General features: G+C 38.5%; 1 non-coding gene across 1 annotated transcript; it reads right to left on the bottom strand.

Annotated features, from left to right (window-relative positions):
* Nucleotides 1–482: 482 nt before the first annotated feature.
* LOC142177762 (small nucleolar RNA R71) lies at nucleotides 483–589 on the bottom strand. The gene has a single exon (XR_012706319.1). It is a non-coding gene; the product is annotated as a small nucleolar RNA R71 (small nucleolar RNA).
* Nucleotides 590–11,702: the final 11,113 nt, after the last annotated feature.

The raw sequence follows: 11,702 nt of genomic DNA, 5'->3' as shown, positions 1-11,702 counted from the left end.
AGGAAGCAGCTATTAGAGATGCACAAATTATCTATAAGGAAGAGAGGGGTCGGAGAATTGCTCAAAATCAACCATTGGCTGCAGACCAGTTCAGAAATATAGCTCTCATGCCTGGGAGATCATTGGGCGATGATGCTAGACCGGTCTACAATCAATGCTTATCATGTATGAGACCACCTCCAATTGCAGCTAACAATTTCGGGTTGAAGCAAGGGTTGCTTCAAACCCTTCAGAATTGTTGTGTCTTCAGAGGGAAGATGAACGAAGATCCAAATACACATCTAATGGATTTTGAGGAGATTATGACCACCTTTCAAGATAATAGTGTGTCACAAGATGCAGTGTACTTAAGGGCATTCCCCTTTACACTCAAAGATGATGCAAATGAGTGTCTTCGAAGCTTACCCACGGGATCTATTAGAATAAGGGAGGAGATGACTAGAAAATTCCTTGATAAATATTTCTCCTCAGCTAAGACAGGCAAGTTTAGGAGAGAAATCCATAACTTTTTCCAGAAAGAGACTGAAACTGTTTTTAAAGCATGGGAGAGGTTTAAGGAGATTGTTAGAAAGTGTCAACATAGTGGAATTGAACTCTGGATGCAGCTCTAGGACTTTTGGGATGGATTGACACCGGCCTCACGTAGAACATTGAGCAATGCAGTTGGAGGCCCTTTGATGAAGAAGACTCCAGAGGAGATAGTTACAATTCTTGATGAGTTATCTGAAGATGCAAATTGGTGGCCCTCTAAGAGTGCTGAAAGAAGAAGATCAACTGGTGTTCACCAAGTTGATGCTAATACATTTGTGCAGGTACAACTTGATGCTATGGCCAAAGAAATAAGGAAGCTGACCTTGGCTACAATACAAAGTGAGCCTCATGCAGCGTGTGATATATGTGAAAGAGGACACCCTACTTATTAATATCAAAACTCAATTGAGGAAGTGAATGATGTGGGAAATTATAATTTTAATGCAATGGGTCAGAAGCGCCCCGGTTTTTCATGGAATTCACCTGGGGGTACCACATATGCATGGCAACAAAACAACCCTAGATTTCAGGAAAAGGAGCTCCTAGTTTTATGAATCAACCGAGGCAGCAGTTTTAGCCTCAACAGCCCAATCAACCTAGTCTAAAAGATCTCATGAAGGCCTTCATTGTGAAAATTGATGAAAGATTTGAAGTACAAGGGGCAGCAATTCAAAATTTAGAGAAGCAAGTGGGACAGATTGCAATAATATTATCTGAGAGTGTTCCAGGCACTCTCCCTGCTGATACTGAGAGAAATCCCAAGAAAACAATGAATGTTGTAACCTTGAGAAGTGGGCAAGTGTTGAAAGATCCCACCTCGATCCAAAAAGATGTGAGACTTGAAAAAGAATGTGGGGAGCAGCTGAAAAGTGATGATGACAAGAAGAAGAAAGGCCCAATGAATACTGAGAAACAGAAAAAGGAAGAAAAATTGAGAAGGGAGGAACATGATGAGAGAAAGCATATGTCGGTGCTACCTTTCCCTCAAAAGCTATATAGAGAAAAGTGACGAGCGCAAAACACACCCTTAAATTGTGCTCGCTAGTCAAAGATAGTATAGTATAATTATCGTGTCCTCAGGGATTAGATTTAAACAGTATTCTCATAGTTCATAGCTCGTTTGCTATCCAGAAGGATCAACAATTGAGATTTATATAATTAATAATCTAAAATCCACAGCTATTAACTAATGACAATCGTAACAAAGGTAAGTAAGGAAGTTATCAATAGAAGAAAATAGGGTTTGACAGAATAAGTGCAAGATAATTATTTGAGATTTTACTCTAGATAATTCACTTCTAATGTTCAAGTGAGTCTCTCGAATTCACTTAATTATCAGTACAAATGTTTAGTAGAAACTCCTCTCTCGATTAAGCTTCAACCTCACAATATGAACCAATTTAGCTCTGTGAAGATATGCAAGAATGCGTAATGGATTGGTCTTTAGGAGAACCTCTCTCGATTATCCTCCTAACTAGGTTTAATTAAGGATTCGACTAGTTTCTTTTGATTACTTAGAAGAATCTATGAACTCAACCAATAATATAGTGCAAATATATCACAACTTGTGCCTCTCTCGATTACAAGAACAAGTGAACATAGATGCAATAATTAAATCATCCAATACGATTCAAATACATAAAACTAGAGTTATAATTCACAAACAATTATCAATACACCAAATCCATCAAAACCCAGTTGGATCTACTCCATAGACATGGAGAAGTTCTTCACAAATAAAATAAAAGTATAGAAAAACATAAATACAATCCAAACCCGGATCTTGAGTGAGGAAGGAAGAATGAAATCCTTGTTCTCTTGCTTCTCCTCCTCCTCCTTAGCTTCCTTAGGTCTAAGGTATGTCAAAAGTCTTAGTAATGGTATTTTCTCATGTATTTAACTATCCCCCAAATAACCCTGGATGCAAATGCCCTTTTTAGCAGAAATGGAAAGATACTCTAAGAATTTTGCACTACCGCGCCGCACCATGCGACGCGTTATGAGGAATTCCAGAACGTGTTGCAAATCCGTTTCTAGGCATAGTTTTTTATAGAGTAATTCGTTTTTTCAGTTTTTGACATCCGGACTTGGTACTCTACCCCCGAATGCGATCCCGGATTAATCCCTTGGGCTTCTACACCCCACACTTTTCTTTCTCACTCACTACAGCCTTCTCTTTCTCACCCTTCACTTTCCACACAACACTAGCAGCTAGCTTCTCCCTTTTTACCCCCGTTTCTACATCCATCTCAAAAGTCACAGTCTCCTCGCCCACTCTAAGCATGAGTTTTCTCTCATGTATATCTAATATTGCTCTATCCGTTGCTAGGAATGATCTTCCTAGAATGAGGGGGACATCTTTGTTTTCTTCCATATTTACCACAATGAAATCTACAGGAAATACAAACTTATCTACCCGAACTAAGACATCTTCAACTATTCCCTAGGGTATTAGAGTTGTTTGGTCTGACAGCTGCAAGGATATTGGTGCAGATCATATCTCTCCAATCTCCTTCTCCAGTTTCCTGTAAATATATAGAGGCATTAAATTAATTGAGGCACCAGAATCACATAGAGACTTATCAAAATTAGTAGTGCCTAAAGAGCAAGGTATGGTAAAACTCCATGGATCTACACACTTTAGTGGGAGTTTGTTTTGCAATATTGCACTGCAATGCTCTGTGAGTTTGACCACTGAGGTCTCTTCTATTTTCCTCTTCTTTGTCAGGATCCCTTCAAGAACTTGGCATAAGTCGGCATTTGTGAGAGCACTTCTGTGAACGGTAGGTTTACATGAACTTGTTTAAGAACATCTAGAAATCTCTCGAACTGCTTGTCCAGCTTTTCTCTATTTAGCTTTTGGGGAAAAGGAAGTGCAGGTATATGCTTGCTCGCCTTAGGTTCCTCCATTTCGAGTTTTCTTCCTTCTTCTTTTTGACACCACTTTTCAGCTGCTCCCCGCTTTCCTTTTCATGTCTCATATCTTTATGGATTGGGGTGAGATCTTTCAATACTTGCCCACTTCTCAAAGTTACAACATTCACTATTTCTTTGGGATTTCTTTCTGTATCAGTCGGACGTGTTCCTGGGCTCTCTCAGACATTAGAATAGCTAAGTGCCCAACCTGTCTTTCCAGGCTTCGAAAAGATGTACCCAATTCTTTGATAGCTGCATCATAGGCATCAAGCCTTTTATCCGTCTTGATAATGAAGGTCTTCATAAGATCTTCTATGCTGGGTTGATTCGACTGTGGAGGTTGATACTGCTGCCTATGCTGATTTTGAAAACCTGGAGCTCATTGTTCCTTGAATCTGGGGTTGTTTTGTTTCCATGCATTTGTAATACCCCCAGGTAACTCCATGAAAAATCGGGATGCCTCTGACCCATTGCATTAAAATTATAGTTTCCTACAGCATTTACTTCCTCAGTTGAGGCTTGACACTCATGAGTAGGGTGTCCTCTTCCATATAGATCATAAGTTGCGTGGTGTACATTTTTCATCGAAGCTACAGTTAGCTTTCGTATTTCTTTAGACATAACATCAAGTTGTACTTGCACAGATGTAGTAGCATCAACTTGGTGAACACCAGTTGATTTTCTTCTTTCCACACTATCAGAGAGCCACTGATTAGCATCTTCGGATAATTCATCAAGAATTGTAACTATCTCCTCTGGAGTCTTCTTCATAAAGGGGCCTCCAACTGCATTGCTCAATGTTCTACGCGAGGTCGGTGTTAATCCATCCCAAAAATCCTGGAGTTGCATCCAGAGTTTAATTCTGCTATGTTGACACCTCCTAACAATCTCCTTAAACCTCTCTCATGCTTCAAAAACAGTTTCTCTCTTTCTGGCAGAAGTTATGGATTTCTCTTCTAATTTAGGTGAGGAGAAATATTTATCAAGAAATTTTCTGGTCATTTCCTCCCATGTTCTAATTGATCCATTTGGCAAGCTTCGAAGCCACTGCTTTGCATCATCTTTAAGTGAAAAGGGGAATGCCCTTAAATACACTACATCTTGTGACACCCCATTGTATTAAAAGGTGTTCATAATCTCCTCGAAGTCCATCAGATGCGTGTTTGGATCTTCGTTCATCTTTCCTCTGAAAATGCAATTGTTTTGGATGGTTTTAAGCAAACCTTGCTTCAACTTGAAAGTTTTGGCTACAATAGGAGGTGGTCTAACACTTGATAATCCTTGATTGTAGACTGGTTTGGCGTAGTCACCCAATGCTCTACCAAGCCTTGGTACCGTATTCTCAAACTGGTCTTCAATCAAGGGTCGATTTAGATTAAATCTTCGACCCCTATTGTCTTCGACAGTTACCTCAGCAGCTCTATGGGATGCCTCAGCAACTATCCTTGCAGTTGTCTCTACCTCATCGTCATCGTTATTAGCCATGTGTTCTTGGGTTAAAGCTTGGACCAAGAACCTTACGGTGAACTCTTTCTCCTTTCTCAGTTGCTGCAGGTGTTTTTCCAATTCTGGGTTATAAGGTATTACTTCTTTACAACAAGATCGTGTCATACACTACGGACTTAACATGTTGCCCTGCACACGGAGGAAAAACTCATGAAGAACAAAATCAAAGTAAAAATAAAAATAAATTCCTGATTTAGCATTACAAACTATTTCAAACACTATTGATTGCCAATCCCCGACAACGGTGCCATTTGACGAGCGCAAAACACATGCTTAAATTGTGCTTGCTAGTCAAAGATAGTATAGTATAATTATCGTATCCACAGAGATTAGATTTAAATAGTATTCTCGTAGTTCATAGCTCGATTGCTATCTAGGAGGATCAATAGTTGAGATTTATATAATTAATAATCTAAAATCTACAGGTATTGACTAATGACAATCACAACAAAGGTAAGTAAGAAAGTTATCAATGGGAGAAAATAGGGTTTGACAGAATAAGTGCAAGATAATTATTTGGGATTTAACTCTAGATAATTCACTTTTAATGTTCGAGTGAGTCTCTCGAATTCACTTAATTATCAGTACAAATGTTTAGTAGAAACTCCTATCTCGATTAAGTTTCAACCTCACAATATGAACCAATTTAAGCTCTGTGAAGATATGCAAGAATGCGTAATGGATGGGTCTTTAGGAGAACCTCTCTCGATTATCCTCCTAACTAGGTTTAATCAAGGATTCAACTAGCCTCTTTTGATTACTTAGAAGAATCTATGAACTCAACCAATAATATAGTGCAAATATATAACAACTTATGCCTCTCTCGATTACAAGAACAAGTGAACATAGATGCAACAATTAAATCATTCAAAACGATTCAAATACATAAAAATAGAGTTATAATCCACAAACAATCATCAATATACCAAATCCATCAAAACCCAATTAGATCTACTCCATATACATGGAGAAGTTCTTCACAAATGAAATAAAAGTATAGGAAAACATAAATACAATCCAAACCCGAATCTTGAAGGAGGAAGGAAGAATGAAATCCTTGTGCTCTTGCTTCTCCTCCTCCCTCTTAGCTTCCTTAGGTGTAAGGTATGTCAAAAGTCCTGGTAATGGTGTTTTCCCGTGTATTTAGCTATCCCCCAAATAACCCCGGACGAAAATACCCTTTTTAGCGGAAATGGGAAGATACTCTAAGAATTTTGCACTACCGCGCCGCACCATGCGACGCGCTTGTGAGGAATTCCAGAACGAGTTGCAAATCCATTTCTGGGCATAGGTTTTTATAGAGTAATTCATTTTTTCAGTTTTTGACATCCGGACTTGGTACTCTACCCCCGAGCGCGATCCCGATTTAATCCTTTGGGCTTCTACTCAGACTTCAAAGCTCCATTTAGCTCGAATTTTCTCCGCAATATCTAAATAACTCGGAATCACTCCTACACGGCATAAAACACATAATAAGTGCAAAGCACTACTAATTAAAGCTCAACATAAGTAAAATACAATGAATTAGAGTGCAATAAGCGACTAAAATACAGGATTATAGCCTACCATCAAAAAGCTGGATAAGTAGTTTGAGAGATTTCTAGATATGCTGAAACATGTTCATGTGAACTTACCATTCACAGAAGTGCTCTCACAAATGCATGCTTATGCCAAATTCTTGAAGGAGATCCTTACAAAGAAGAGGAATATAGAAGAGACCTCAGTGGTCAAGCTCATAGAGCATATCAGTGCGATATTACAAAATAAAATCCCACAAAAGTGTGGAGATCCAGGGAGTTTTACTATACCTTGCTCTATAGGAACTATTCATTTTGATAAATCATTATGTGATTCTGGTGCCTTAATTAATTTAATGCCTCTATTTATTTACAGGAAACTAGATAAGGAGATCAGAAAGTCTGCACCAATATCTTTGCAGGTGGCAGACCAAACGACTCTAATACCCGAGGGGATAGTGGAAGATATGTTAGTTCGGGTGGATAAGTTTGTGTTTCCTGTGGATTTTATAGTGGTTAAAATGGAGGAAAACAAGGAGGCCCCCTTATCCTAGGAAGGCCATTCTTAGCATCGGGTAGAGCGATATTAGATATACACGAGAGATAACTCATGCTTAAAGTGGGTGAGGAAACTGTGACTTTTGAGATGAATGTAGCAAAGGGGGCACAAAAGGACAAACCTGCTGCGAGTGTTGAATGGAAAGTGAAGGGCCCGAAAGAGAAGGTTGCGGTGAGTGAGAAAGATAAGTGTGGGGTGTACCCCAAAAAGGCTGAGAAGAAGTAGTCTACATGGATATGTGCATTAGTTCGGGCATGGGAAATGGAGCCTGTCTTCGACTCAAACCCTAACTAGATGTTCAAGGAAGTCTCTCTACCTTATGCTTTTTAATTGTGTGTCATGGGGACATGCCACAACTTAAAGTATGGGGTGGGGGATATTTATATGTATGTATGTATATTAATTGTCTTTTTGTTAGTTGTAGTAGTTAGAGATAGAAAAAAAATTGAAAAAAACATAAAAAATTTTAAAACTTTCGATTTTTCCCAATGATGGATATCATCGACAGGTTTCTGGATTAAAGTCGAAAGAAAAAGGCAAAAAAAGATTTTTATTTGTAGGTAGTGTAATAATTCCCCCTTGGTTTTTTTTTGTGTCGCGGTTCTTTTCCAAGGGTTTTGTTTGAACCAGGTGAGTTAGTTTTTATTTTTTTTAGGAGTAGGAAATGTTGTGATATAATTTGAATTGAAGGAAATATCTCATGACTTTATTATACCTTGAGAATAGTGAGTGCTTTAGTTTTGATGCTTAGGCTCAGTTTTTGACTCTTGTATAAGTACCTTAAATTGTATGATCTTAACTTTGCTTAACTGCTTTAACTAGAGTGTCTTGATGATTCCGATCCTGAGTGAGTTATGTGCCATGTGTGTGTGAGGTTTTGTGTATTCTGTGCATTGCATTTGATGTCTAGAACTTGCCCCGTGTGTTTCCAAAGCGAAATAATAGTTGTATTCAGTCTTGGAGGTGATTTAGGCATTTCTTTGTTGAGCCAGTTATATGCTTTTGCCCACCTAATTGTTATGTATCTTAGTTAACCCCGTTGAGCCTGTAATCGTGTTTCTTTGGAAATCACATTACAAGCCTTACACAATTGTTTGAATTGACCATCTATTTGAACCTTTTACCTCTCGTGAGCACTTGAATTTGTCATGAACTTTGTAAAAGTTGAAGTATGGGGTGGTTGAGTTGGCTTTTGAGTGGAGCTATTGAAATAAGGAGAAAGGTGCAATGTTTTGAAAAAAAAATAAGAGCCACTTGAATTGAAAAAGAAAGAAAAAAAATTAAGTGAAGAAAAAAAATTAAGTGTATGATTGTGAAAAATATTCCTTGATAGTGGTAACTCTTGATGTAATTGTGCTTAAAGAAGTAAGGAGTTAATATATATTGATGTGAAGGTGGAGTTTGGTTTGACATAAGTGTGGGGTTTCGAATGGTTAATTGTATGTATTAAAGTGATTAGGGAGGTGTAGTCCCTCTTATATCCAAATGTATCCTACACATCCTGCAGCCTACATTACAATCAATTAAAGTCCTACGTGATCCTTGACTGAATGAGCTCAATTAGTAGAGTAGTACACTACGGGTAAGCCAACGGTACGTCTTTACGGCATATGAATGTTGTTTCTGAGAGTGAGTGAATTCTTTCTATCTTGAGTTCCTAATTGTTCTTAAATTTTATTGTGTGTGGAACTACTCTCTATTGTTGTGTGAGGGCACTTGATTCATGAAGGAAAGGTAATGTCGTTGACCTCTGTGTTAGAGTAAGTGAGCGGGTTATAAAAATAGATGATGCTTTTGATTCAAATCTTGAGGCGAGGATGTTACGGTATTGTGCTTAATCTGTTTTAAATATTCTTGGTATGATAAGTTATAAGAGTTGTTGAAAAAGGTCGTGTCTATATGAAGTGTAGTTCGATTGCTCGAGGACGAGCAATGGTTTAAGTGTGGGGTGTTGATGGTAGGCTATAATCTCGTATTTTAGTCACTTATTGCACTCTAATTCATTGTACTTTACTTGTGTTTGAGCTTTAATTGATAGTGTTTTGCACTTATTGTGTGTTTTATGCCTTGTAGGAGTGATTCAGAGCTATGTAGATGTTATGGAATGAATTGGAGCGATTTGGAGCTTTGAAGTCTGAGTAAAAGCCCAAAGGATTAAGCCGGGATCGTGTTCGGGGGTCGAGGACCAAGTCTGGACGTCAAAAATCAAAATTTGACTGCCGCGGTGCATGGCGCGGCGCGGCGCGTGGGACACCGCGGCTGCCCAAATCCTGCTGCCTGTCAAATTGTTAGCTCTCTGGAAATCCCCACTAATGCCTCGCATGGCGCGTCGCCCCATGTGGCGCGCCTGTGTAATTTTTACAGAGTGAAAATCCTATTTCGGCTAGGAGAAGGTGATTTCATCTGGGCCCGACCCTACTTGGTATAAATACATGGGAAAATATTATTTTCTGGACTTTCGACAGATATTCGATCTAAGGAGGCTAAGGAGTAACGAGGGAAAAATACCACTTAAATTATGATCATTCCTTCCTCACTCAAGACCCGAATTTGGATTAAATTTATGTTTTCCTATACTTCAATTTTATTTGTGATGAATTGCTCCATACCTATGGAGTAGTTCTCTTTAGGGTTTGATGGATTTGGTATATTGATGATTGTTTGTAGATTATAACTCTAGTTTTATTTATCAAATCATTTTTGGATGAATTAATTATTACTTCTATACTCACTAGTTCATGTAATCGAGAGAGGCATAACTTGTGATATCTTTGCATTATATTGTTGGTTGAGTTCATAGATTCTTCTAGGTAATCGAAAGAGGCTAGTTGAATCATTGATTAAACCTAGTTAGGAGAATAATCGAAAGAGGTTTTCCTAAAGACCAATCCACGACGCATTCTTGCATATCTTCACGTGCTTAAATTGGTTCATCTTGTGAGGTTAAGACTTAATCGAGAGAGGAGTTTTGCCTAACGTTTGAACTAATTGAGTGAATTCGAGAGACTCGCTTGAACATTAGAAGTGAATTATCTAGAGTTAGATCCCAAATAATTATCTTGCACCTATCCTATCAAAACCCTATATTCTCCCATTGATAACCTTATTTGCTTATTCCTTGTTTCGATTGTCATTAGTCAATAGCTTTAGATTCTTAGTTAATTTTAGTTAGACATCTTATAAATCTCAACTGTTGATCATCTTTGATAGCAATCAAGCTAGAAACTACGAGAATACTGTTTAAATCCAATCTCTGTGAATACGATATTATACTATACTATATTTGATTAGCGAGCAGAGTTTAAGTGTGTATTTTGCGCTCGTCACCAAACCACATCCATCTTATTAAAATTGTTCAAATTTGCATCAGTATGTACATGTCTCTTATCAGAACCAACAAATAGTTACATTTGCACTAATCTCATAAGCAAAAACATAGACATCATGTATAACAAGAGAAGAAGCAGAAGAAGTGGGAATGACTGAAGAAGAAACAAGGGGTAGAAGGAGCTTGTAGAGATTGTGATCCAGTTTACCAAGAACCGGAGGCATCTTCAGTGAAGGGGCATGTATAGCACAAAGAGTTCTGGTAAACAGAACAATCCCATTGAATTGATCTAACAACTTATGTACAGAAATTAAATTGTATTGGAAAGAAGGGACATAGAGTACATTATGAATTATGAAGTTAGCGAAGTTGCCCGTGAGCAGGGAGGAGTGCGGGACGAACTCATGCTGGAAAAACTCGTCGACGCCGTCAAGTATCTTGCCAAAAAACGGGCTTTGCTCCCCTTTACAATATGAAGAAAGAAATAAGGGTCGAAGTTTGCGGATCAATTTCCGATAGCGAATTACTTGACTCGATGAAAGAGGAAGTCGTGCAAGCAAGCGAAGTGGAATCTATTAGAATAGAAAATAGTGCAGCTCGATCAGTATAAGAATAAAGCCAGGAGGTTGGCAGGAAAGGTGACTTTCTTTTCCTTTTCGACTTCTTCCTTTAGAACTTCCTGTAAAGTGGAAGGGTAGGCCTTTGGCACCAGATCCAGAAGGTATAGCTCTCGCCTCAGCTTTTTCTTTGAAATCGGAGACTGTTCCAATTTCCTACTGAGATAGGCAAGCGGAGGGAGAACTAGGAAATAAAGTCAAAGATACTACAAGGTGAACTTTGACCTTATAACCATTAGGTAAGGATACAAGACAAAGGATTGGTAAGGGTTGTAAGTTGAAAAGTAAGTCTTTGTGGGAGGTCATGTGATCAAAGGCTCCAGAATCTATGATCCAAATAAAACTATCTACTTGAGAAAGCATACAAGATTTGAGCAAACCACTCTCAGAGAGCAGCTTACAAGCAAAATTGGCAGAAGCCATGAGATTTGGAGTGGACAATGAATTAGAGATGTGAGTTTGTTAAAGCAACATCATCATTTGTGAATATTGATCCTTAGTGAGACCAGGCACCACTAAGTCAGAGACAACCTCAGAAGAAGTATCAAACTGAGACCCCATACCAGGAACAACAGCATTGGCAGAGGAACCATGCTCCAACTCAACATGTGCAACAATTTTCCTTGGAGCAGTCTCCTTAGTAAACTTAAAGTTGGGAGATACCTATGTAACTTATAGCATTTGTCAATGGTATGACCTGGTTTCTTGCAGTACTTACAGGTTGGGGG

Source organism: Nicotiana tabacum, chromosome 23, assembly GCF_000715075.1.
Source record: "Nicotiana tabacum cultivar K326 chromosome 23, ASM71507v2, whole genome shotgun sequence".
NCBI classification, from domain to species: Eukaryota; Viridiplantae; Streptophyta; class Magnoliopsida; order Solanales; family Solanaceae; genus Nicotiana; species Nicotiana tabacum.
The sequence above is the reverse complement of the archived record's forward strand: the minus strand, read 5'-3'. Positions and strand labels throughout refer to the sequence as shown.